This window comes from Cervus elaphus, chromosome 9, assembly GCF_910594005.1.
Source record: "Cervus elaphus chromosome 9, mCerEla1.1, whole genome shotgun sequence".
Classification (NCBI taxonomy): Eukaryota; Metazoa; Chordata; class Mammalia; order Artiodactyla; family Cervidae; genus Cervus; species Cervus elaphus.
This window is the reverse complement of record NC_057823.1, coordinates 50250125-50276418: the sequence shown is the minus strand read 5'-3', so window position 1 is coordinate 50276418 and position 26294 is coordinate 50250125. Positions and strand designations below refer to the sequence as shown.

General features: G+C 48.0%; 1 protein-coding gene across 2 annotated transcripts in view; it reads left to right on the top strand.

The window, feature by feature from the left end:
* SPOCK1 (SPARC (osteonectin), cwcv and kazal like domains proteoglycan 1) overlaps nt 1-26294 on the top strand; it is a 559487-nt gene that overhangs the window by 105906 nt on the left and 427287 nt on the right. The window lies entirely within an intron of this gene.

Below are 26294 nucleotides of genomic sequence, written 5' to 3'. Positions count from 1 at the left end.
AAACTGAAATGGTGGAGTACAGGGTCAAACCTCGGCTTGCGACATGTGTGCTTACAAGTTACGTGGCTGGGCCCAGGGGCAGAGTGTGAGGGAAGTCACTGACAGATGGTGTGGTCAAGGGTGTGGAGACAGGGAGGAGAGACGAATTGGGGTCTTTAATGCAGTGGATGTACAATAGCCTATGTGCTCATTACCCTTCCGAGTTGCTGCCCAGATTCTATGTTGTAGACAGGTAGGATTTAAACACAGGGTGTTTTCAGCAAAGGGGAGGAGGAGCACTGTGGGTGTGTGGCTGGCTTTGCTCATCTGTTGGGACCAGAGGGTGGAGAATATCATATGCTGGGAGGAGGAGGCTGGACTGGAGATGATATGATAAAAGTAGGAGGTCAGAAGGTAAATCTGAAAATGGTATTTGACATGTGTTCAGGTGACTAGAGGCTGGATAAAGACAGACAAGTCAGCATGTGTTGGGATAATCTCAGTCTGGGCCTGAAGGTGGAAGGAAATGGAAAGGGAGGGATGGACCAGGACAGTTGAGTTAATAATTGCAGGCTTCATTAGTTGAATTCTTACCATGGGCTGCCACATCATGGGCACATGCTTTGTGTCATCATCTGTGATTCTTAGAACAATCCTATGAAATAAGTACTTATACTATCCTCCTTAACAGTCTGGGAAACTGAGGCATAACAATGAGGCAGCTGGTCTACCTAAGGTTCCACAGCTCCTTTGTAGTGGTGCCAGGCTGTGACCCTGTACAGGCTGTCTTCAGAGTCTACATCCTTTGCTGTGACTCCAGGAGTCACCTTGATAGCGGAGGGTCCTGATGAAGGAGATTTTCTAAAACTCAGTAACAATTAATGGAGGAAAGTTATGGAAATAATTGACTGGCCTAGTCATAGGACTAGTATTCTTGACAGAAGCAGGAAAACTCGATGAAAGGCATCTTGTATGTTGGAGTTGGGGTTTTTGAAGTTGCTGAGGTTGAGATGAAGTTGGATGTCTGTGGATGGTGAGTGGAAGAAGTGGTGAAGTGGTGGTCCTACGAGATCTGGCTGAGAACAGGGGAATGTGAAGGGCGTTGGAGCCTGGAGGCCAGTTTGCAATGGGCAGTAGGAAGGGGAAACCGAGCTAGTGAAGGAGTGATCTGAAAGGTAGATGGAGAACATGGGTAGAATCGACTCGTTCCATCCAAACTATTGGAGGAGAGTTTCAAGATGAAGGGTGGGTCTGGGGTCTAGAGTGGGGAGGGTAATTAGGAGGCAGAAAACTGAGAAGAGTGGCAGAATTTGGTGATGCAGAGGTCAGTGCGGGCCTTGAGCAGAGGCTGCCTGGATGGAATGGCTGAGGACAGTAGTTGCGTGTCACTTTAGAGCCTGTGCTGAGGGCAATGGGCAGCCAAGCCAGGACCACTGTGGGTGGTGGTGCCAAGGGCTCCTGTACCCCATAGAGTGGGGTGGGAGGGGTGTCAGGAGGAGATAGTTGGCGATGCCTGAGAAGGGAGAGCTTATCAAGGGTGCAAACCCCAGGAAGGGACACATGGCGGGTGGAGATCAAGGACAGGCAGAGGAGAGGGGATTAGCTGTGGAGAGGAGGAGGGAGAAGTGGATAGAAGCAACTTGGGAGGACTGTGCCTGGGTTTGATGTTAGGCGGGACTGGGAGGAAAGGTCACCACGTTCAAACAAAGCCGCAGCAGCATCACTGTATCTTCACTTTGCTTCAACTTCCCTGCGGTTGCCCACTTCCCTCAGTGCAACCATTGGCTGTTTTGGAAAGAAAACCCATGTCCGCAGAATGCAGCCTTCCCTCCTTGAAGTGGCTTGCATGTCAGGTGCCCGTTCAGCCGTACCCTCACCCAGTCCTCCCACCCTCCCTGTTCCTTTGGCCTTGGGTGCTCGGCCCTCCCACCCCCGACACACCAGCTCCTTCCCTTCTAAGTCCAGGCTTCTGTTCTGACAGCGGACCTCTGACTTCTCTCCTGCATTTCTGCTCTGGAAAGGGCCTTGATCTCTGCTGATCAAGCACTCAGCACCATGCCCGGCACACAGGAGCTCAGCACAGCGTTGCTGAAGGAAACCGGGATGAGCAGTATGAACACATCAGACAGGAAGCCCTCGCTGCCTCTGTGGCTGAGACATCTCTGGAAGACGGGGTTTGCCTGGTATTTGTGATGCTCCCAGGGAGAACTACTGTGTATTTTTCCAAGCCTGACCCACTGCCTTCTGCCCTGCGAGCCCCTTTTTCTCTTTTCTTTTTAAAAATGGAAACAGAACAGGCAGAGTAGACCTCGCAAGGACCTTTTTCCTTTAGACAAATAGCTGGTATTCCTATTAAAATGGTAATTTTCTCTGTTTAAAAAGGCAGATGTGGTCAAATTAAGCTAATCTAATTTGCAATTTTTCATTAAAAATATATAAGAGTCAGGTTGGGAGGCTGTTTGGGTCCCAGGGGTCATTGCGTTAGCAGCCATGGGAACAAATGTCCTTTATCTGCTTATAGATACATGCAGCTTCCTGCAGGCATCATTTCCTCACGGTGACTTCTCCGTGACCTTGTTTCAGTCCACAGGGGGTTTCTGTCTGCCAGCTTGTCTTCTGTTTCGCCCTTTTTATTAAATAGAAAATCCCCAAGTACCCCTATGTTGCAGAGTCCCTTATACAGAGAAGAGGAGGAATGGTCTCCTCTAACTAATAGGAATGTGGGACAAAGACATCAGGTTTTATTCAAGAGCAAGGAAGAAGACAAAGTCCTGAGTGAAGCCAGGAGGTAGGGGTGCCCTGGACTCATATTCATGGGTCTGGATGGGCAGGATGCTGGAGGGAGAGTAAGGCAGAGGCAGTGGTGTCCCTGCTTGTCGAGTGGGCCTGTGACATTCTCACATCTTAGGATTTATTGGTACCATGTATAGCCTAAGGCTTCCCCCACAAAAGCCATTAAGCATGCCTGAAACCTACACCCCCTATCTGAACCCTAATGAGAGCTCATGTGCAATTAGGGTATAATGTTGTGCTCAACCAAGATGATGCAGGTTTTCTTCCACACTCCAGCCCTGAGGAGCTTGAGTGAAATGCATTCCTTAGCCTTCATCTGGCATCTCAGAGACCTGCCTCTGAGCCCCAGCCTTGCCTCATGTAGCCCTGTGTCTCCCAGTCTGTGAGGTGGAGATGCTGTCTTCATCACCAGTGTCTCTCACCACCAACACCAACTTTGGGATTTCTTGTCAAGTGTTGGGGCCATGCATGGGAAGTCTTCAAAACCAGTGCTCCCTTCTGCTTCCCTTGACCTTGGCAGTGACCCCTTGAATCCTGATGAAGTTGTGGTCCAGCGATTCCTTGTGCAGTAAGAACTTAAAACAAGTCAAAGTAGTGTTAGAAAACAGGAATGGAAATGTCTAGAGTCCACAAAGGCAGGCAGTGAGTGGGTGACAGAGGAGAGGGCTATGAGCTTCTGCGGGCAGACTGGACCTGGGCAAAGTGTTCTTGGAAGTCTAGAAAGCTCTTGACCTTTCTTGTAATCCTGTGTGAGTGATGCTAAAGCATGTGAGAAATTGGAGGTGCTTCTCTGCTATTTTAAAGAGGGCTGATAGACCTGGGGCTGCAAGTTTTATTTGGATTATCATTTGTAAGCCTGTGATAAAAAACCATCTCCCAGGAAGTGTGCGACAGTGTGCTTCATTGGTGCCTCTTCCATCCTCGTCTTTGGGACGACCCTGAGGTATTTTGCTGTCATTGGCCTATTTTCTTACCTCCCTAAATTATGCCGATTTGTGCAGAGCATGTTATATGATGACAAGTGAGTGGTCTGAGGCAAATTCTCTGTTCTGCAGCCTTTTCCTTGTCAGTGTCACAGCTGTGAGCATCGGCAAGTCCTTCAGATAGATTTTTTTTCCTCTTAAATGTTTGTCTGAAATTAATTTTGACTGTTTGGAAGAGGTTGTTGAGCAGTCAGAGGGCTTTGCAGAGCAGAATCCTTAGCCCTGGCAGAGGAGCTGAAAGCTGCATGTTCAGTGGGTGTGTGAGTGCCCCACCAGCGTGGAAACTGGCTCCACTTCATTGTAGAGACGAAAAGTCAGAGAAGCCCTCATGCCTCTGAGCAGACCTTGAGGTTGGAGCCTTACATCCGTCACGCTGTGTGGATGTCAAGGGCAGGAGATGGCATGGTTAGCATCGGCCTGCAAACTCTGGTCACTTGGCTGCATATCAGGAAAAAAGAGTTTTGGAAACATACAATTTTATGACCTTGCTTTTTCTCTGCAGTATCTTGTGAATTGAATGGCAACTCTCTCCATGCCCCTGGCCCCCAGAGATCACATCAGAGAACACAGCAAGAACTTAGCCCAGTATTTGAAAAGGATGTCCATGTTGAGTGGGTTTCTTTGTATTCTGTGGGTTTGTAGAATTTGTGTGCCTTCCATTGGCACCTATTAATAATAGCTCAGGGCTTTCACCCAGGAGATGAGGCTCTCATCCACTAGGGTGTGGGCCCCCTAAGGGCTGAGTCTACTTTGCTTTCTGTTGCATCTCTACTGCCTAGCCGAGGCCTGGCATACAGTAGGAACTCCCTAAATACCTGTAGAATGTGTGTGTGAACAGACTCTTCTGATTTGTTGGTTGGATTTTATATTACAAATATTTCCTCTGTGCCATTGACAAATAGTTTAACTGTTCCTATTTTTCTCCCCCTGGTTTTAAGTGTACTTAAATTTTGTTTTTAGTTTTAAAATTAAAAGTTTTTAAATAAAAATTTTAATTATTGTACAATTTGTAAATGCTACTTTCCATTTACCGATTACTGCAAATTATCAGTTGTATTCCCCGTGTTGTACACTACATTCTTGAGCTTATCTTATACCCAATAGTTTGTACTTTTACTTCCCTACTCCCATATTGCCCCGCCCCACTGGTAACCACTGTTTGTTCTATCTATGAGCCTGCTTTCTTTTTTAAAACATTATTTATTTTTGGCTGTGCTGAGTCTTCATTGTGCTGCACGTGGGCTTTCTCTAGTTGCAGAGAGCGGGGCCTACTCTCTAGTTGCGGTGCATGGGTTTCTCATTGTGGTGGCTTTTCTTATTGTGGAGCCTGGGCTGTAGGTGCATGGGCTTCAGAGGCTGTGGCACGTGGGCTCAGTTGCCCCGTGGTGTGTGATCTTCCCAGATCAGGGATCAAACCAGTGTCCCTTGCATTGCAAGGCAGATTCTTAACCACTGGACCAGGGAAACTCCTGTGAGTCTGCTTATAAGTGTACTTCTAATCGATCCTGGATAGACCAGGTAGGACGTGGTTCAATAGCATGATGTGGGAATGAGATACCTAGATTCTGTTCTCTACTTGTCCCCTTCTCTCTGTGTGGATGCTGAGTCTTACTTGCTTGTATGTCCTCAAAGGCAAGGTCACAACCTATGGCCCAATACCTGTTTTTTGTAAATAAAATTGTTCTGGAACCCAGCCTTGCTCATGTATGTGTGCATTGTCTGTGGCAGCTTGCATGCCATGACACAGAGTTAAGTAGTTGTGAAAGAATCCATATGGCCCAGAAAGCCTAACATCTTTACTCTCTGACCCTTCCCAGAAAGGTTGCTGATCGCTACTCATGAGCATCCAAGAGGTGCTTGGCACACGATAGGTACATGCCTGGCAGAGCCTGTGTTCAGTGAATGCCTGAAGAACAGATGAAGGGAGTGGTTTATCTATCTGCGGGGGATGGGGTGTGTGTGTTCATTCCTAGGGCTGTGGAGAAGGTGAGGTGGTGGACTCAATGCTGGCCCTGCCTGTGAGATCTGCACAAGAATGTAGATTGGCTTAGTGTGATCTGCTGCCTTGATTGGACAATGAGGAGGAGTGGCTGGTGGCATCCATTTGTTTTGTGATCGAGTGTTTATTGAACTGGGGAAGACTGAGAGCAGGAGGAGACGGGAGAGGATGAGATGGTTGGACGGCATCACTGAGTCAATGCACATGAGTTTGAGCAAACTCTGGGAGATGGTAAAGGACAGGGAAGCCTGGCGTGCTACAGTTTAGGGGGTCACAAAGAGTCGGACATGACTTAGCGATTGAACAGCAGCAGCAGTTTATTGAACTGGACAGTTACTGAGCATCAGAGGTGCATTGTGACTGTAGTTACAGAGAACGTACTGTTTGCTGGTCACTCTGGGTTATGTATGTGTTATCTGAAGTGCTCATCACATTCCTGCACAGCTGTAATATTCCTTTCCCTGAGATGGCAGTGGTTGATCACAGACATGGATACACATGTCCAAGCCCTTATCATGAGAGGGTGGCAGGGCTGAGTTTCAAACACAGGTCCATCTCACCCAAGAGCCCATGAGCTCACCACTGAGATCATGTTCCCCGACACTTTTAGGACTGCTTGGGAAGTAGATTTCAACAAGCACGGTCCCTGCTCTAAAGGAGGTTGTTATCTAGACAGGATATCTGAATTGTCTCAGGTTCTTTTTGGTCTGAGGTGTCAGGAAGGTTTGTTGCCTTTTCATACTCTTTGTGGGGTTCTCATAGCAAGAATGGAGTGGTTTGCTGTTGGAAGGACTGATGCTGAAGCTGAAGCTCCAGTACTTTGGCCACCTGATGTGAAGAGCTGACTCATTGGAAAAGACCCTGATGCTGGGAAAGATTGAGGGCAGGAGGAAAAGATGGTGACAAAGAATGAGATGGTTTGATGGCATCACTGACTCAATGGACATGGATTTGAGCAAACTCCGGGAGATAGGGAAGGACAGAAGATCCTGGAGTGCTGCAGTCCATGGGGTCACAAAGAGTTGCACATGACTCAGCGACTGAACAACAGCGGAAACCACGAAGGCTTCCTGGAGAAGGAGATAAAGATGACGACTGTGACTATAGTAACTTGTAATGTTTATTTTTTACCTTGTGCTTGATCTCATGCAACACATGTTACAGATATTCTCTCTGTTAATCTGAGTAGCCCTGTATGATAGGCGGGTACTATAGGGTTGAATTATTTCTCCCCCAAAAGGTACACCCAAGTCCTAACCTCTAGTACCAGTGAACGTGACCTTATTTGGGGATAGGGTCTTTTCAGATGTCATTAATTTAAGGATCTTCAGATCATCCTGGATTTAGTGTGGGTTCTAAATCCAGTGACTGATGTCCTTATAAAAGAAAGAATGAGGGGATTTGATGCATGGAGATGCAGAGGGAAAGGTCACATGAAGACAGACCAGCAGGTGGAGGAGGGAAGGCAGGGTTGTCCCCAAGGGCATGTGGAGGGAGCATGGCCCTGTCAGCACTTTGAGTTTGGTATTTCTTGCTTCAAAAAAGGTGAAAAAAAGAAATAGAAGCCATTGACTCTGAGGTAGTCTGTGGTGGCAGTCCCAAGAAACAAATACAGGCCCAATTATCACCCTGCTGGGAGACGTTGAGTAGCTGCCCAGGGCACAGAGCTGGTGGTGCTGGAGCCGGGACTCAAACCCAGGTCAGCCTGCTTTAGCCGCTGGCTGGGGCTTGAGACTGATGAGCAGACCACCCTTGTGGGCAGAGCCTCACTGGTCAGCTCTGCCATCTTCTTCGAGTGAGCAGCCATTTCTGAGACACCTCTGAGATGCTCCCAGTCCAGAAGAGAAGGCACTCCTCTGCCCCCCATGTCCCCATGGAGCGTGCCAGGCCACGTGTTCCCGCTGTGCTCGTAGCCTCGGCCATGGCCCTCGGGCCTGGAACAGGGCCCACGTGGCTTGTGCCAGCTGGGGATGCCAAGCGCAGCCTGGGAGAATATGGCCTCCGTCCTGACTGGCTGGCTGAGGCGCAGGACACAGAAATGCAGGAGAGGAGGCCTCTGTGCTTGATCTGGGGGTGGGCAGGATGGCGTATGCCTTCTGTGGCCCTTGAGAGAGCAGTGACCTGTTCTGGTGAGGAGGAGGGACCTGGTGGCTGAGCTTTAGTGGGGACTTTGTTGAAAATCACTGCTGCTTCAGTGGTCCTTGGGAGGAAGGAAGTAGACTAGACCCCAAGGCCCGAAAGACTGAAGGCATTTCCAGAGAAGGAGCTGGTGGCTGACTGTCTCCCCAGCCCTGCGAGGGCGCCTCCTGTCACAGAGAAAGGGCAGAGTGGTGCCTGAGGTCCAGACTCAGGGGCGTGAGGTGCGCCCAGTCTTGTCATTTCCGTCATGGTCAGCGCTGACCTGGCTTCAGGCTGCTCCTGTCTGCCCTCAGCCTGTGTGTTGCCTTCTTTTTTTAAAAAAAATTTTTTTTTTTTTTTTTGGCTGCACGGCATACAGGATCTTAGTTCCCTGACCAGGGATTGAACCCACTCCCCCCTGCAGTAGAAACGTGGAATCCTAACCACTGAACCACCAGGGAAGTCCCTGGGCCGCCCTCTGGGGTCCTGGCCTGTGTTTTCTCCCTGGCCGGAGAGAAGAAGTCAAGTGTCCCTGGCTGGCTTGCCAGCCAGCCTGCCTTCCTTGTGAAGGCAGCTTGCATCCCTGGGTGTGAGGAGCAGGATGAGGGAGATGCCAGAGGCTCCCCCAGACTCTCCCTCTCCCGCTCCATCCCCTCTTGGGGAAGAGGAGTAGGTAAAACTCAGCTGCTGATGTTGACAGAATTCATTCATTCATCAGGTCAGCTGTGGAAGCTGAGGGCTGGAAGGGTGGGAGAAAGACAGCTGGGGCTGTTTGGTGGAGCCCTCCATGGGCCAGGGAGTATGCTGAGAGTTTTAAAAATGTCTGCATGTTTCTATAACTTGAGCTTCACAGCAGCTCCTTGAGAAGCTCTCATATCCCCACTTAACAGATGGGAAAGGAGGCTTGCAGCTTAAGTGGCTGACTCAGGGACTCACAGTAAGAGGCAGGGCTGTGACTGAGCCCAGCTTCTTTCTGACTCCAAGGCCGTGCTCTTCAGCGTGCTTTGGGAGCACAAGTTGCTGTCATGGACGGGTAGGCCCAGGGTGGTCCGTGTGGAGACTGGAGGAGGGATAGAAAGATAGGGGACCATCTTTACTTGTTTCACGATGTTAACCAGTCCTGGCCTAGCAGTTAATCAAACTTCTGAGACCTAGTCATGTTATATGCTTCCATTTTAAGGTGACTCTATTGGGCTTCCCAGGTGGCGCTAGCGGTAAAGAACCTGCCTGCCAATGCAGGAAATGTAAGAGACACTGGTTCGATCCCTGGATTGGGAAGATCCCCTGGAGGAGGGCATGGCAACCTACTCCAGTACTCTTGCTTGGAGAATCCCATGGACAGAGGAGCTTGGCGGGCTACAGTCCCTGGGGTCACAAAGACTCGAACACAATAGAAGCGACTTCACAGGCCCTCATGGATATATTGGGTTGGCCAAAAAACCCATTTGGGTTTTCCTGTAAGATGGTCTGGAAAACCATGAATGAACTTTCTGGCTAACCCAATATAATAAGCTGCTTTCTACCCCTGGGCAGTGCTACCTACATCCTCCCGCTGGCATCCGTCTCCCTGAGCCTCAGCCTCTTCCAGAAGCTCACACCCACATATTAGATGCACACACAGACCATTTCATTACCCAATTAGGCATAGGCACCCAGAAGACTTCACCAGTGGAATAATTACATTAATGAATCTCCTGCTGAGTTATGTCCACTTCTGACTTTGGATGTTGTCTCGTGCGTCATATTTCCTCTCTGTGCATTTTTCTCTTCCCCAGTGCCCCACCCTCTCACTCCTCACCTCTCTGCCCTAAGTGAGTCCGGCTGGTGGGTGGTTGCTCTCTTACGCGGCAGATGGAGCGTGATTCACGCACACGATGCTGGTTCTGCCGAGCTGTCGGTCTGGTGAGTTTATTTGGTGTGGGTCTTAGGGAGTTGTTATATGAATATCTTAGAGGGAAAAGAGGGGAATGATGAATGCCTGGAACGCTCTTCCTTGACATTCTAATTCTTACTCACTAAGTGTTAAAGCGGCAGTATTTAGTCTGATGGTGCAGTCTGTGCTGGGGAATTGGTTTTAGTGCTCTCACCACTGGGGCTCGTGAATTGATCCAGCATGAAGGTCTGAATTACCTGAGAGATGAGTTTATTTGGACTCTGGGAAGAGAAGATAGTTTTCAACCCCACTCATCCTGCAGCCTTTGACGGTCAAGTCCCGGCCGCTGACTTGTGCGATGGTACCACCAGATGTGTCTTGACTTATTGAAGGAAAATTACACATTCCAATCAGATGCTGACTTGATGCATGATTTATAGCTATTAAGCCGAAGCAGTGAGTAAAGAGTTTAAAATCGTGGGCTTGTCTTATGTGATTTTTAAGTAGCACCGGTACCCTCCAGTGGGCAAGGCATGCCGCTCAGTAGCATTGGCAGCTTCCTTGGGAAGCAACCAATGTCTTAAGGGACCTTGTCGCTTGAGCAGTGTCTTTCTGAACATGAAACCCTACTTTTTGGTTAGTTAAAGCCACAGGATGGCACAAAAACACATTCATATATTACCCAAGGTTTTTTTTTCTCTTTGCATAAAGATAAATCTGTGTATGTTTGATCTCTCTTGTGTTTGAGGGAGATTAAAATAGATTCATTATGATGAAGTTCTTTTTAAATGGTTAGCCTGTCTTTGTTGTGATGGAAAAGTGGAATGAGTTTCCCTGCTAGCGGCTTCAAAACAGTATCCTGACATGGTAAGTCTCGGGGTGGGGGAGGGCTGGCAGGCCCTCACTGACCACCAGACACTGCCTTGCATAGTAGCACCCCCAGCCTTCCAGGTTAGACTGTGCGGGGAAGGGGTGCTGGGCTCTTTCAGGCTGCTGGGAGCAGAGGCTTGCTCAGGGCAGGAGAGCGGGGTGTACTGCATGGCTCGTGGGGGAGGGGAGAGGCTCAGGGAAAGGTCTCAGTTGTGCGGAAGGCAACCCCATTGCTCAGGATGCAGCTGCGGCTTCTGTGGGTGCTTCAGTGTTGGAGGCCGCCTTTCTGCCCCTCAGCCACTTCTGTCTTCTGTCCATCCGGTTGGAGAGGGCCCGCATTCCAGCTCCCCAGGAGGAACTGAGTTGCTTCTCCAGCACATGGTGGCTGGCTGGTCTGTGGAGGAGAGGCTTTGCCTTGGGCACTGGACCCTGATCTGGCCCAGGAGGAGGACTCCATGGTCACGAACACGCTGACCCGTGCTCCTGATCCTGGAGCCCGTCTGGCCACTGTGCTCAGGAAGGGGGCTGTCTGCATGGAACTGTTCGCAGCATCTTAGTCTCCTCTCCGGCTTACTGGGGAGTCTGGCCTCATTTGCATGAAAGGCCTTTGGGTTCGTTCCTGTTTCCAGCTCAGAAACTGAAGCCATCCGTGCCCGAGACAAATTGCTGCTGTTCAGCTCATCCTTCAAAATTGACTTGGATCATCAGCCGGCCAGTCTACATCATATGGAGCTGGGGTGGCCGTGCCTGTCCTGTATGCCCAGTGCCGCTTCCTTCTCCCCTCCCCCTTAGCTGTTTTCTCCTCCTTCCTCCAGATGCATGAGCATCTGCCTTGGTCTATCCCAGACTGAGTGTCCATCAGACAGTGATTCCCATGCAAAACGAAGCTAAGAAAACAGAAGGGAGGAGGTGATTGTCTTGTGCGTCTTCCAGCTCTGTCTCCTGATTCTCATTTATTTAGTCTTACCTGATTTCTTCCAGACTCCCGCTAATTTCTCTTTGGGACGAGGACTTCCTTTCAGGACCGATCTGGTTAATTTGTGGACTTTGGAATCTGTCCAGTGTTGGGAATGTCAAGGGGTTTCTTCTGAGCCCATTAGAAGAGGATCCTGAAGCCTGCTACAGCTGGTGGTCATGTGGAAGCACAAGCAGTAGCCCCGCCCTCACGATTGATCTGTCAGCTTATTTAATTGCTGATGTCTCGCCTTGTTCCAAAAACTTAATTTATTATTCCACGAGTAATACATGTTCCTTGTAGAAAATTAAAAAAAAAAAAAAAGTAACAGGAACAAATTGTTCCTTGATACTTGGAGAGCAAGACATCACACATTAAAAATTTTCCCTAAAGTTAAATCAACTTTAAACACAACCTGCTGAGATAGATGAGAGACCTGGTGTTAGGCATTGCTTAAGGCTGCTTCCCTCTAGAGAGGATTGGGAGACTGAGGGCCTGGCTCACACAGGTGCCGCCTCCACCAGGACCCTGGGACCCAGAGGAGTCAAGCTTCCCCACCGCAACCTGGGAGACCTCTGCTTGCTCATTTCTGTCCGGTGCAGCCCCCTGTATGAGACTGTTCCCTGACTCAGTGCTTGAGCCCAGACCAGCATCACTTGCCATATGGAGATCCTCATACAGATGATGTTCCTCACTGGGCCAAGAAATTGAAAACAGAAGTTGGAGGAGGGCTTTCAGTTCCTCCCCGCCTCATTCTGCAAGCCACACATGATAACATCTACTTTTCTGTGGAGCGCAGAGAACCCAGATCTTTAGAAGTTCAAGCTGGACTCTTCTTCATGGGTTAGGGAAGTGAGGCGCCTTATTGGTGAGAATATTGCAACAAAAAGGGATGAACAAAAAGACACTGATACAGTTGTTGATAATGTACCCTTTTATGAAGGTGCATGCGTGTGTGCGCGCGTGCCAAGTCTATTCTGTGTGACCCTACAGACAGTAGCCTACCAGGCTCCTCTGTCCATGATTTCTCCAGGCAAGAATACTGGAGTGGGTTGTCATTTCCTATTCCAGGGAATCTTTCTGACCCAGGAATCAAACCCATGTCTCTTAATGTCTTCTGCATTGGCAGGTGGGTTCTTTACCACTAGCGCCACCTGGGAAGTCCACCCCTTTTATGAACAAGTACACACACAGGGGAAGGCTCAAGTCACCGTTGAATCTGTTTCCTGGGGTTCACATTTTGTTCACATTTCAATGTTTCCTGGGGTTAACATTTTGTCGTGGACCCAGTATTTTTTCAAGGCACATACAGAGGGGTGCGCCAGAAAGGGTGGGGATGGAGATACAGTGTGCAGCAGCCTCTAAAAAAACAAGAACAGGAAAGGAAAACAAGGGCATGAAAACAACAGGAATCTGGGGCTTATTTTCCGTGAGGCTTGTTTGCTTCCCCCAGCACCACAAGCGATTTTATGTGGGGGGAAAAAAAAAAAAAAAAGACTTCCCTTTCCCCAGGGAGTTTGGAAGGGAAACCTGTATGCATGGTGGGTCAAATTTCCCTTTGAAAAGTTCCTCCCTCCCCCAATCCCACAGTTCTCTGCTGACTGAGGACCTTGTAATTGCTGAACCGCAATTCAAATCAGAGAGTGATTGTGATCAAACCCAGCGACTCTCATTACTCCTTAGCCTCTTACGTCAAAACCGCTCACAGTGACGGTAGCAAAGGCCAGCACGCTGGCCTGTGATTCTTGGCAGGCCTGCTTCGAATTGAATAAGGGGCAGGAGCTGGAAAGAACAGGAGGGAGAGCGACTCTGCTAGGGGAGGCTGCCTGGCTCTGGCCTGCGAAGGGGCGAGGCTGTGTCTGTGCTGCTGTCTTCCTGGGACCAGAAGTCCCCAGGGCCCTGGGTTGCTTTCAGGGGGCGATGACTGGGTGGGTCCCTGGCTCTTAGGCTAAGTCCAGCTTGTTCCCAGCCCTGGAAATAATTAGCGGCAAGTGTGCCTGGAGTGGCCTGCTTGGTGTGAGAGCCTGGTGGCTGCTGACTTCCTTTTGTCACAGAGACCCATGTCACCTCATGTACCTGGTTGCTGAGATGGCCAGCGACAGTTTTACTGCATTCAGCGCTTTTAAGATTGCTTTTGAGTCTCTTGCCGTGCCTTCTGAAAGGGGCTGATGCTCCTGGGTGCAGCGAAAGGGAATATTCTTCCAAGCCCCTTTGAAGTGGCAGGCATGGGCTTTGTTCTCTGCAGATGAGTCTTTCCAGAATCAAACTGGATCTCCCCAGCAGGGTGGGTGGGGAGGTCGCTGGAGGTCAAGTATAACCTGTGCAAACCTGGAACAAGAGGCTCCCCCTGGCTAATTCCGCTGCTGAGTGTTTGATTGCTGTGGCTGACGTTTTGTTTGGGGGTTTAAAAAAAAACCTTTATTTTTATCTTAACAACCAAGATAGGCAATAGCCTTCTTTCTTAAAGGAGTCTGGGTTCATTCTTACCAAAACTCAGGATCCTGCATTAAATAATTTACTGAGATTTTCATTTTATATTTTATTGAGGTATAAGGCAGAAAAGTGCACACATCTTAAGTATACAGCTAAATAAATGTTTCTCTCTAATATTCCTCTACAGTCTTGTCTAGATTAAGATATAAGAACATTTGCAACACCCGGAAAGGTCCATGCTCTTCCCTGGTTTATGTTCTTCTCCTGCTCCCTTACCAAGGGTAACCATCATAGTGACCTTTACTGCCATTGGTTAAATTGGTCTGTTTTTTAACTTGATATAGAATGAGTTCATCCAGTATGTATTCTTCTGTATCTGTCTTTTACTCATCATATGTCTGGGAGATTACACTCTATCCAGAAGTAGTTCTTTTTCACTGCTGAGTAATATTCCATTATTTGACTTTATTATCACAGTCTAGTTATTCTACTGTTGGTGGGCATTTGACTTCTTCACATTTTTTAAATAGTTACTTATTTTTTCTCTTTTAGGGGGCCATGCCACACGGCATTTGGAATCTTAGTTCCCCAACCCTCTGGTCCCATGCCCCCTGCAGTGGAAGTGTGGAGTCTTAACTACTAGACCACCAGGGGATGGCCCTTGACATGTTAGGAAGCTGGGCATATAGGCTATCCTTTGATGTGGGTCATCATTTATTTGAATGATTTTTTAAAAAAAATAAATTAGCAGTGGAGCTTTCTTTTTTCCAAGTGCAGTTCCACATGGAATTTGTACTGAGGAGTTTGATTGATTGGTTGGTGGCTTCGGCTCCACTTCTTTGCCTTCCCTTTCCCCTGGGGTGACCGCAGGTGGGGAGGCTTAGCTGGTTGTTTCAGGACCTGGCCTCTGGAGTTGGACCACCTGCCTGGTTTCCCTTGTTGTGCGTCCTTGGACAAATCACTTAATCTCAGTTTCTTTATGTACAAAATGGAGGTTGAAGAAAGTAGTGCCATCATACAGTTATTGAAAACATTAAGACAATAAATGCAAAGCAGCGTTGACACTTAGCCAGTGCTTAGTAAGTGGCATGCTAAGTGCTGCTGCCATCCTTGCAGGCATCCTCATTTCCATCTTGCAGGGTCCTAGTACTCCCTGGGGCACTATCACAAAGCTATGAATTCATACCACTGGCCGGATTGCAGCCCTTACCGTCCCTCCAGCCCCATGGAGACACAATACACCACAGCGCCTTGGAGTGGCTCTGAGGTTCTCCGCCCAGGGGGTGTGTGAGCTCCAGTAAGGCAGGCTCGTGGCTCCCTGTGGAACCTGGCAGAAAGCCAGCCCGCCACCAGGCAGTGGAAATGTACCCCCAAAGCCCTACCCAGGCTCACCTTTTGCTATGGACATGGGCTTTGTGGGACTGTTGTGTTTGCTGAATGAAACCTGTCTGTCTGTGACTCTCTCCTTGGGGCGGGATGTCCTTGTGGCCTGAATCCAGAAAGATGTGAGGATGGGGAGAATGGAGCCCCGCCTGTCAGGCTTTTATCCCACTTTGGCTCCCAGCCAAATGGGATTTTTGGAGCCAGGCCCAGATGTAGCTGAAAGGATTAGATGTAACTGTTATTACTATTCATAATAACAGTATCTTACATTTATTTAGTGTGTGCTGTCTGCATTAGATGTGCTTCACAATGGCCCTGTGAGATAGGCACCATTGTTACATTTGTTGATACATGTTGATCTGCCCACTGGGTACCTCCTTCTCCAACTAGGATTAAGTCCCATGGGGGAGGGATTTTTTTTTTTTCTTTTCTTTTCTTCACCATTATATCCCCCTGAAACTAGGCTAGTCCAGGATCAGTAAATATTTGTTAAATGAATGAATAATTCTCTTTTAAAGAAGAAGACATGGGAGCTCAGAGAAGTTAGGTAACTCAGCCAGGGTCACACTGTGAGAGCTGAGTATGTGTGATGCTGAGCTGCTGCTGGTGACTGTGGCCTGTGCAGGGGGTGGCAGCCCCACTCAGAGGACAGAGGTCCAGGTTTGGGGACCTGAGCTCGGGGTTGGAAGATCTCTCTGGTAATGAACCCAGTGTGCGTCATTGAGGAGGTGTCGTCTGCCACCCAGCTGGGGTCATTCAGGACGCTCACTGGTGGAGGGGTTGAGGTCTTGGGCGCCCCCATGTGGCCTGACAGGGCAGAAGCTCCGTGGTGGGGAGACATTTCTATCCTGAATCAGTCTAGAGGAAGGCTGTGGGGGGGGGGGGGGGGGGGGGGGGGGGGGGGGTGCTGGGGGGCAGGGCAGGAAGTGAAACCCACCCTTGTCTGACAGGGACAGCGGTTCAGTTTTGTACTTGTGTGTGCATGCTAAGTTGATTCAGTCATGTCCGACTCTTTGCAACCCTATGGACTGTAACCTGCCAGGCTCCTCTGTCCATGGGGATTCTTCAGGCAGGAATACTGGAGTGGGTTGCCATTTCCTTCTCCAGGGAATCTTCCTGACCCAGGGATCGAACCTGGGTCTCCTGCATTGGCAGGTGGGTTCTTTACCACTAAGCCACCTGGGAAGCCCAGTTTTGTGCTTAGCTCAAGGCAAAGCAGTTCACACTTGGGAGTTTTCACCCTCTTTCTCTTTAAGCTCTGGGTATTCCCAGCAGCCACATCTGGACTGGAACCTCTGCTGAGCATGCCAACCTCAGAGAGGCCTTTCAAGTCATCTAGGTTCTTCTTTTTTTTCCCCTTTAAATATTTATTTATTTATTTGGCTGTGTCAGATCTTAGTTGTGGCACTTGGAATCTTTGATCCTCTTTGCTGCCTTTGAGTTCTTCAGTTGTGCAAGCAGGATCATGCTCCCTGACCAATTCCTCCTGCATTGAGAGTGCAGAGTCTTAGCCCTTGGACCACTCAGGACATCCCCATCTTGGTTCTTGAACACAGGTTAACTCACAGCACAGTTGGCAGCAAGTGATGACCATGATGCCCTCACACCACACGTTACAGCTGCCGAGAGTTTCTGAGTAATTTCCATGGTTGTGAGGAGACGACTCAAGGCCCTGAAGTGAGATGCTGGCCGGTGAAGGGCTGCTCACCACCGGCCGTTTGTTGCTCCTGCTCTGTCTCCAGTGAAATACGTGCTTACCTGTTTGTGGTTCAGCATGTATCACTACTCTGTTGACTCCCTAGTTTTCTGTGCTGAGCATTGTCATTTCCTGGTATTTTACTTTGGGATCCTTACCCACTCATAGCTAGTCTCTTACATATACTCTCTTCCCTTTCTGAGAATTCCTGACACAGACTTGGGCTTTTTTGGGGACAGTTGTGAAACTGACGTCAGTTAGGTGCTGCTTAAAAATGCGTGTTTCCCCTTCTTAGCTGTTTCTCACCCTGGGGTCATTTTTAGCAGGTTTTAAAGATGGTGCCTTGTCAGAATCTTTTGTTTAAAAAGGTGAAAAAATGAAATCACAGGTGTCTCCGTGGGTTTTTCCCCTTAGCACGCAGGAAGGAATTTGTATCCAGTCCTTGGAATGAAGGATGAAGACCGTATTTCTTGGCATATGTGGTGGGCTGCGGAATGTGGAATTTAATGGATTTAGCAAGCAGAAGAGAGGAGAGCATCGGAATTAAGAGCTTGGCTCTGGATGCCCTGCTTGAGCCCATGTGGGGCCCGGGCCAAGCTTCTTCATGTAGTTTCCTCATTCTCTAGACTCACATGGTCCACCACAGTGACCACCAGCCAAGTGTGTCTACTGATTGTTTGAATTGAGATGCACTGTGAGTGTAGAATACGCAGCAGATTTCAAAGCCTGAAATGAAAGAAAAATAAGGTAAAACTGATTATTTATATTTTAAAATACTGATGACATGTTGAAATAATATTTTGGATATAGGTTAAATAAAATATTTACTAAACTTAATTACGCTTATTTCTTTTTACTTTTTAATGTGGCTGCTAGAAAATTTCTGTGACTCCATGGTGTATGTGTGTGTTCATGTTATATATCTGTTGGGCAGAGCTGACCTAGACTGGTAGAGCCCTTCTTCATGAGTTCTTGTGAAGATTAACTGGGCAAATAGATGAAAGAGCTTAGTTTGGTGCTTGGCCTGTAGCAAGCATTCAGGGAAACTTCAAGGCTATCGCAGTCACCGTGGACGTCATCTTGTTATCAAGGGTGGGAATCTAAGCTAAAATTTGGAGATGTCTGAATTATGGTTCTAGGTGAACTCTCCAAAGAGGTTGTATATAATTTAGGGATTCTCTAGTGATGTAGAGATTTCTGCTCCCCTTGGCTTCCCATTTGTGTGTGTGTTTCCGGCTGTGTGGCGCAACATGTGGGATCTTAGTTCCCTGACCAGGAATCAAACCTGTGCCCCCTTCATTGGAAACTTGGAGTCTTAACCACTGGACCACCGGGAAAGTCCCTCCATTTGTGTTTTTCATGGAAGATTGTGTAATTCATGGTGAACCTGTTACCTAAAGGAATGGCCTCTTGACTCACTGGAAAAGACCCTGATACTGGGAAAGATTGAGGGCAGGAGGAGGAGGGGGTGGCAGATGATGAGATGCTTGGATGGCACCATCAACTCAATGGGCATGAGTCTGAGCAAACTTGGGGAGACAGTGACGGACAGGGAACCTGGTGTGCTGCCATCCACGTGGTCACAAAGAGTCGGACATGACTTAGTGCCTGAGCAACAACTCACTCAAAGTGCTTTGTTGAACGCCCCACCCCCGACCCCCGGCTCCCCACCAAGGCTTCCTTATTTACCCAGCTACTTTGACTGTTGTTAGGAGTGACAAACCAATTTTTACTGAAACCAGTGGTAAGAGCCACCCTTTACGAAGTGCTCACCACATGCCTAGCCCTGTGCTCAGCGCTTTCCGTATAGTCTAGGCCTCCCTGTGGGCATGGGAGTAAAGCAGGATTGAGGATAAGACTGCACTCAAAGTTCCACAGCCGGCAAGGGAGGCGGCTGGGTCTGGTATCCAGGTCTGCCTGACTGCAAAGCCACTACACTCTTTATTCTGCCTCATTAGCACTCCAAGCAAGTCTCTCTTAATCAGGAAACCCAAAGCCGCCGCAGACTGGGTGTTGCAGGATGTCTGGGAAGCTGGAGAGACCATATAGGCATCTGAAGGCACAGGAAGCCCGGAAACAGCTGAGCACCCTCAGGCCATAGCTGAGCTGGGTTCTGGAACTAAAATGAAGGGCAGGGTGGTCAGTGTTGGGTTGTGACCAGGTATGATGACCAGCAGTCAGAGCAACACAGCCCTCGTCTTGGACTGTCCCTCCCTCCCAGCCAGGTAGATGTCCTGTGATTCTCCCGTGGGCCTGAAGTCCGTCAACCAGAGAGGCTTTCCTGAGACCCCGCAGAGGGAGAGAGAAGTGCAGCCCCACCCAAGGCCGCGGTATTTCCGGGAGAAATTTCACTACAGCTAGAACTCTAATGACCGCGTGTGTCAGGAAAGGACCTTATCTTTGGTTCAGGCCTGATGTAAATTTACTGGTGACTTTACCGTGTTAGCTAAATGCCAGGAAGCATCCATGTCACGGAGCTGGGTGTTTCTGTTGCCTCAGGACACTGAGCGGCACGTTCTTTAATGAGTGAGTGTCACTGGTGGGAGCAGCTGCCTCTCAGGGAAGCCGGTCCTCGTGAATAAAAGATTTCTATTTAGTATCCCGGTTATTTCCTCTTTGACCCTCTCTCAATCAAAATATGCAAGGCTCATTCCTCACCTCTTGACATCCGTTGCCTGTTAGAGCCTTATTAGCATTTGTTCTCATTGATGTTCATTGCATTTTAAATCCGGCAGGGACGTGATTAAGAGGTGGAAAATCGCCGGACTTGGGTCCGCATGTGACTGTCGGATCGTGGCATGATGACCAGCTCAGCATTTAATCACCTCTTTTGTGTGTTCCGTCTCCTTTCATACCCCTGGAGGGAAAAAGTTCAATTCCAAGTCATGCTCTGGTTTGTCGGGGAGAGGAAGGGGCTGGAAGGGGGGCGGAGTCTGTTGGCTCTGGGTGTGCGGGTGGTGGTGGGGGCCTGGGAGAAGAAGTCTGCCTGCTGGTTGCCCCAGGCACCAGACCCATGTCAATCACTGCTAGAACCAGCAAGTCTCAGGGCAGTTCCTGGGTCTAAGTGGTGGCCCCACGAGATCCCAGTTAGTTCCCATGATAATTCTATCAAGTTGGGCCCTCATGACAGGATGGCTGTCCTTTTTTTTTTAAAAAAATTTTTTTAGATTTATTTATTATTTTTAATTGGAGGACAATTACTTTACAATTTTGTGATGGCTTTTCCCATACATCAGCATGAATCGGCCATCAGTATACATGTGTCCCCCCCACATCCTGAACCCACCTTCCTCCCCACCCCATCCCTCCAGGTTGTCACAGAGCATGAGACACGAGAGAGCTTGCCGCTTCTCTCTCTCTCTCTTCCACATGAGGACATGGTGAGACTCACCCATCTACAAGCCCAGGGGAGTCCTCACTGGGGAACCCAGTCACCCAGGCACCTTGACCTTGGACTTGTAGTCTTCAGGACTGTGAGATGGAAATTTCTGTTGTTCAAGCCACCTTGTCTGTGGCAATCTGTTGCAGCAGCCCGAGCTGCTAAGGCAGTGGTCCTAGTTCCGCTTTTTGAGGCGCTTGCCCGAGTTGCCTGTTAGTGCCCTCAGGTCAGGCTGGGCGGTGATCTGCTGTGTGGTCTCCCTGGCTCCTCTTTCCCCCTGGGAAGTGGCTGAGGATGGTGCCTGTGGGAATTTTGCTATTTGCACTTTCCTTAAGAGGGTTTCTAATGGTGCTGTCCTCTACCTCTGGGTCAACCGCAGAGTCGGTGCCGGAACAGCCACTGAGAAGATAACCAGCAGAGTGAATGAATGACTGGGGTGAAAGAGTGAATGAATAAATGAGTATGACAGCCTGGGATGGAAGCCAGCTGAGAAAAGAGACAGATGGAGAGAACCGCGAGTCCCTCACCTCCCTTCACTCAAGCCTTGGGCACCACTTTCCATGAAAAAGGGCCCCCAGGGATGCCTCCCCTGTTGCATGTGGTCTCCCCAAGACACCCACCCATCGGTGGGAGGGGAGGCATTGCCATGTCATCTGGAACAGTCCCAAGTGGTCTCGTATTGTTCTGTCCCAGCTCTGCCTCCTCGTCAGCTTGGCTGACACCGTCCCGTGGGTGCCCAGACCTCTTCTTCCACCCGAGCCCGGGGCTGGATGGGAAGGAAGGGGTTAAAGCCTGCAAGTGTGCGTCAGTGAGTCTGTGGTACAGAGCAGCAGCATCTAGGTCACTCCTCCAACACAAAAGAAATGAAATACAGCTTGCCCAGCTGCCGCTTGTCGCATGACCCCCGCTGCTCTGTGCAGAAGAACACCAGGCGGGCACCAGGCCGTTTTAATAAGATACAGCAAGATTAATAAGGGAGCAGAGCACACGCTCCCAGGGAGCACGCTCTCTCGTGTGAGGCAGAAGCATCAGAGACTGAGGGCCTGGGGTGGGTAGATGGGGCACCCGGGGCAGCCCACCCCAGGCCGGCCCAGGAAACATGCTGAGAGGAACGGTAGCCCAGGACAGGGGTCCCAAACCTGGGTCTAGCCTGAGTGTCTCATGACATGTGGACACCCTGGGGTCAGGTGTGGAGTGCCCAGGTGGGACTCCTTTCTTGGGGGGCAGTTTCCCTGATGCACACTCTAGGTGTCAGATGCCCATCCTTCACTCCCAGGGGCCCAGGCTCCCCTCCTTTGGGGCACTCTGCACAGGTGTAATTTTGCCTTAAATTGTAACTCTCTTGCCCCCATTTCTTTGGCTTGTCTGGTTTATTCTCCCACTTCCCTCGGTCAACTGGGATTCTCTTCTGGTTCATTAGTATGTTCGTGTCTAAAAACAGTTCCCCTAGTCCAGCATCATCTTCTGGTTCAAAAGTCCAGCGTGAGCTAACTGCACTTTGAGGGAGGGATTGGTTGGATTACTTTGAGCTATAGAGCATGTCTTCTGGGGTCAGCTGTCATCCCAATTTAAACAGTGTTATGAGGAGAGGGTCATGAGCTAGAGAACAGCCTTTGAGGGAGTTGGGTAGGGTAGGCCAGATGGGGAAGCCTGAGTGGACAGCCATATGGGCTGATACCCCCCTGCAGTTTCCTAACTGGAGGTGGGCCATTACCCCCTTTGTCTGCAACTCAACTATAGCCCTTTCTCCTGCTTCCAAAGCAATAGCTTCTCTGCCTCCTGTTGTAGGCAGAGGTAGTGGTAGACTCTATCTTTTGTTGTTGTTTTTGTTTTCTTGTTTCCTTTGTGTTGTTGTTACTGAAGTATAGTTGATTTATAATATTGTGTTTCTGGTGTAGAGTGAAGTGATTCAGTTATTTTTATGTATATGTATATTTCAGATTATTTTTCATTCCAGATTATTACAAGAGATTGAATATAGTTCTCTTTTGTATACAGTAAAACCGTGTTGCTTCTCTATTTTCTGTGTAGTAGTTTGTATCTGTTAATCCCATGCTCTCATTTTATCCTTCCCTCCCTGCTTCCCCTTTGGTAGCCATAAGCTTGTTTTCTATGTCTGTAGTCTGTTTCTGTTTTGTAGATAAGTTCATTTGTGTCAATTTTTTAGATCCCACATGGAAGTGATATCATATAATATTTGTCTTTCTGTGTCTGACTTACTCTGATATTCTCTAGGTTCATTCATGTTGCTGCAAGTGGCAATGTTTTTCCTTTTTATTACTATTATTCCCTTTTCCATACACACCTGTGGAGGCCTTACAACTAGTTGAGAAAACAACAACAACAACAACAACAATATACGTACCACGTTCTTAGGTCTTCTCTTGATGGACACTTGGGTTTTTTCCATGTCTTGGCTATGGTGCATAGTGCTGCTATGAACAGTGGGGTGCATGTATCTTTTTGAATTAAAGTTTTCATCTTTTTCAGATGTATGCTCAGGAGTAGGATTGCTGGACCATATGGTAGCTTTATTTTTAGCTTTTTAAGGAACTTCTATTCTGTTTTCCATAGTGACTTCACCAATTTACATTCCCACTAACAGTGTAGGAGGATTCCCTTTTCTTCTCACCCTCTACAGTGTTTACTACTTACAGACTTTTTGATGATGGCCATTCTGACTGGTGTGAAGTGATATCTCATTGCAGTTTTGACTTGCATTTCTCTAATAGCAGTGTGGAACTTCTTTTCAGGTGCCTGTTGATCATCTGTATGTCTTCTTTGGAGAAATGTTTATTTAGGTCTTCTGCCAATTTTTGGATTTGAATTTTGTTTTTGGATATTGAGTTGTATGAGCTGTTTATATATTTTGGATATTAACCCCTTGTTGGGTGCATCACTTGCAAACATCTTCCCTAATTCTGTAAGTTGTCTTTTTGTTTTATTGATGGTTTTCCTTGCTGCGCAAAAGCTTTCAGTTTAGTTAGGTCTCATTTGTTTACTTTTGCTTTTATTTCTATTGCCTTGGAAACTGATCTAAGAAAATGTTGCTATGATTTATGTCTGAGAATGTTTTACCTGTGTTCTCAAGCCATTTTGTCCAACTTTCTCAACTCCACTGCTGGAGAGGTTGTCTTTTCTCCTTTAAATATTCTTGCCTCCTTTGTCATAGATCAATTGATTGTAGATGTGTGAGTCTATTTCTGAGCTCGCTCTTCTGGTTCATTGGTCTGTATGTCTGGTTTTTTGCCAATACCACACTGTTTTGATTACTGCAACTTTGTAGTATTATCTGAAGTCTGGAAGGGTTATCCCTCCAGCTTGTTGATGCTTTTTTCTCAAGGCTGACTTGTTCCAGCTCTGTGAAAAAATGTCATGGGTATTTTGGTAGGGATCATATTAGATCTGTAGATTGCTTTGGGTCAGTTCAGGTCAGTTCAGTCACTCAGTCGTGTCCGACTCGTTGCGACCCCATGAATCACAGCACGCCAGGCCTCCCTGTCCATCACCAACTCCCAGAGTTTACTCAAACTCATGCCCATTGAGTCGGTGATGCCATCCAGCCATCTCATCCTCTGTCGTCCCCTTCTCCTCCTGCCGCCAATCCCTCCCAGCATCAGGGTCTTTTCCCATGAGTCAACTCTTCGCATGAGGTGGCCAAAGTATTGGAGTTTCAGCTTCAGCATCAGTCCTTCCAATGAACACCCAGGACTTATCTCCTTCAGGATGGACTGGTCGGATCTCCTTGCAGTCCAAGGGACTCTCAAGAGTCTTCTCCAACACCACAGTTCAAAAGCATCAATTTTTTGGTGCTCAGCTTTCTTTATAGTCCAACTCTCACATCCATACATGACCACTGGAAAAACCATAGCCTTGACCAGACAGACCTTTGTTGGCAAAGTAATGTCTCTGCTTTTTAATATGCTATCTAGTTTGGTCATAACTTTCCTTCCAAGGAGTAAGCATCTTTTAATTTCATGGCTGCAGTCACCATCTGCAGTGATTTTAGAACCCAAAAAAATAAAGTCTGAAAATAGCAGCATACAAGATTTATACACAGTATACATCTTGTATGTTGCTATTTTCCTAATTCATTTATTAGTTCTAATAGGTTTGTGTGGACTCTTTAGGGTTCTTTATGTAGAGTATCAGTCATCTGCAAATACTGGCAGTTTTACTCCTTCCCTTCCAATTTTGGATTTCTTTTATTTCTTTTCCTTATCTGATTATTGTGACTGGGACTTCTAATGCTATGTTGAATAGAAGTGATGAGAGTGGGCATCCTTGTCTTGTTCCTGAGTTTAGTGGGAAGGCTTTCAGGTTTTCGCTGTTGAGTATTATGTTGGCTGTGCGATTGTTGTAAATGGCTTTTATTATGCTGAAATATGTTCCATCTATGCCCACTTTGGTGAGAGTTAGTATCATAAGTGTCTATTTAATTTTATCAAATTAAAGCCTCTGTCATAGGCTACTGTTTAGCACAATACTTGGTAGTGAGTGTTCAGTAAATGGCAGCTACTTATGGAATTATTATCTAGTTTATAGATCTTGATGAGAGGTTATTCCAAATTTTCCATTTTAAAAACATCACATTGTTGGGTTACTCCCATGACATTCTGGACCTTAATAAGACTGAAAAATACTCTCTTGTCCTTGGAGCACTTGAAGAGAATGTGGTGAAATTCTTGATTCACATACCAAAAACCCAGGTCTCTGCCTTCCCACTCAACTTGTGTGCAAAGAGCTCTTCGGGAGGCCTGTCCGCTGCCTCTGCCTCCCGTGGCATCCCTCCGGAGCCTGAGCCATGCTCAGGGCCTTTCCTGCAGCCTCCAGGACAATGTATGAGGATTCCCTTTTTCCCAGTGCTGCCAGAAGTTTTGGGACTGTACTTTTGTGTGCCGTCATGTGTAAGTGGCGCTACAGAATATTTAATAAGGTCAACTGTAGTACATGTTTGAAAACTGTCTAAGTTGAGTTAGGAAAACAGCTTTGATTGCATGAGTAATATTTAAAGTGCCTGTTAAAAATGCAGTAACTTTTCTGTCAATAATAGAAAACCTTTGGCGCTCTGGAGAGATTTTTAAAGCAAGATCCAGTGGCTCTTGCCTGTCTTGGTAAAAGTTCCCTTTAAACAGATGATTCATGTTACGAGAGTGGAATGATTAACATGAATTATGGGGAATTTATTCTAGGAGTTGAATGTCTGATTTATGAATACATTAGGAGGCAGATTGTTCCATAATTAGCTTTCTTAAAGGAAGGCTTTAGCTTACTATACTGTCAAAGACCCTCAAAAAGGAGGTTTGCCCCAATATTGCTGTTACTTTTAGGGGGCTATCTCAGTGTCCTTTATTTAAAGAGGGAAAACCTGTTTGCCGAGGAGGAAGGCTAGCCACTTATGTCACAGATTCCAGAATTCTTCCCAAACGTGACTTAATTAGTAAGGCTGAGGTCAGAACTCCCCCTTGAGGTGTGAACCTTTGAGTCCAGGGCCTTGTGTGGAGGGCTGAGAAGAACCCAGGATTCATTCAGGTTGGCCAGAGACTCCTCATCAATGAAGGAAAAGGCTGAGGTTCTTTGCTCACCAGCACAACACTGCCCCCAAGAGGGTTTCTTGGCAGAGACCTTGGGGCTGAGCACTGTAGCCGGGAGAGGGGAAGGCTGAGCAAGGGGCAGCAGCAGAGAGTTGGGTCTTCTGCAGAGGCAGCCTATGAGTTTGCATGAGTGTCTGCATCAAAAGCATGACCTATGCTGAGGACTGGGACACTGAATGGAACCTCTCATGATTTCTCCCTGGGAGGAGCTCCTTTCCTTCAGGGACCACAGGTGAGGG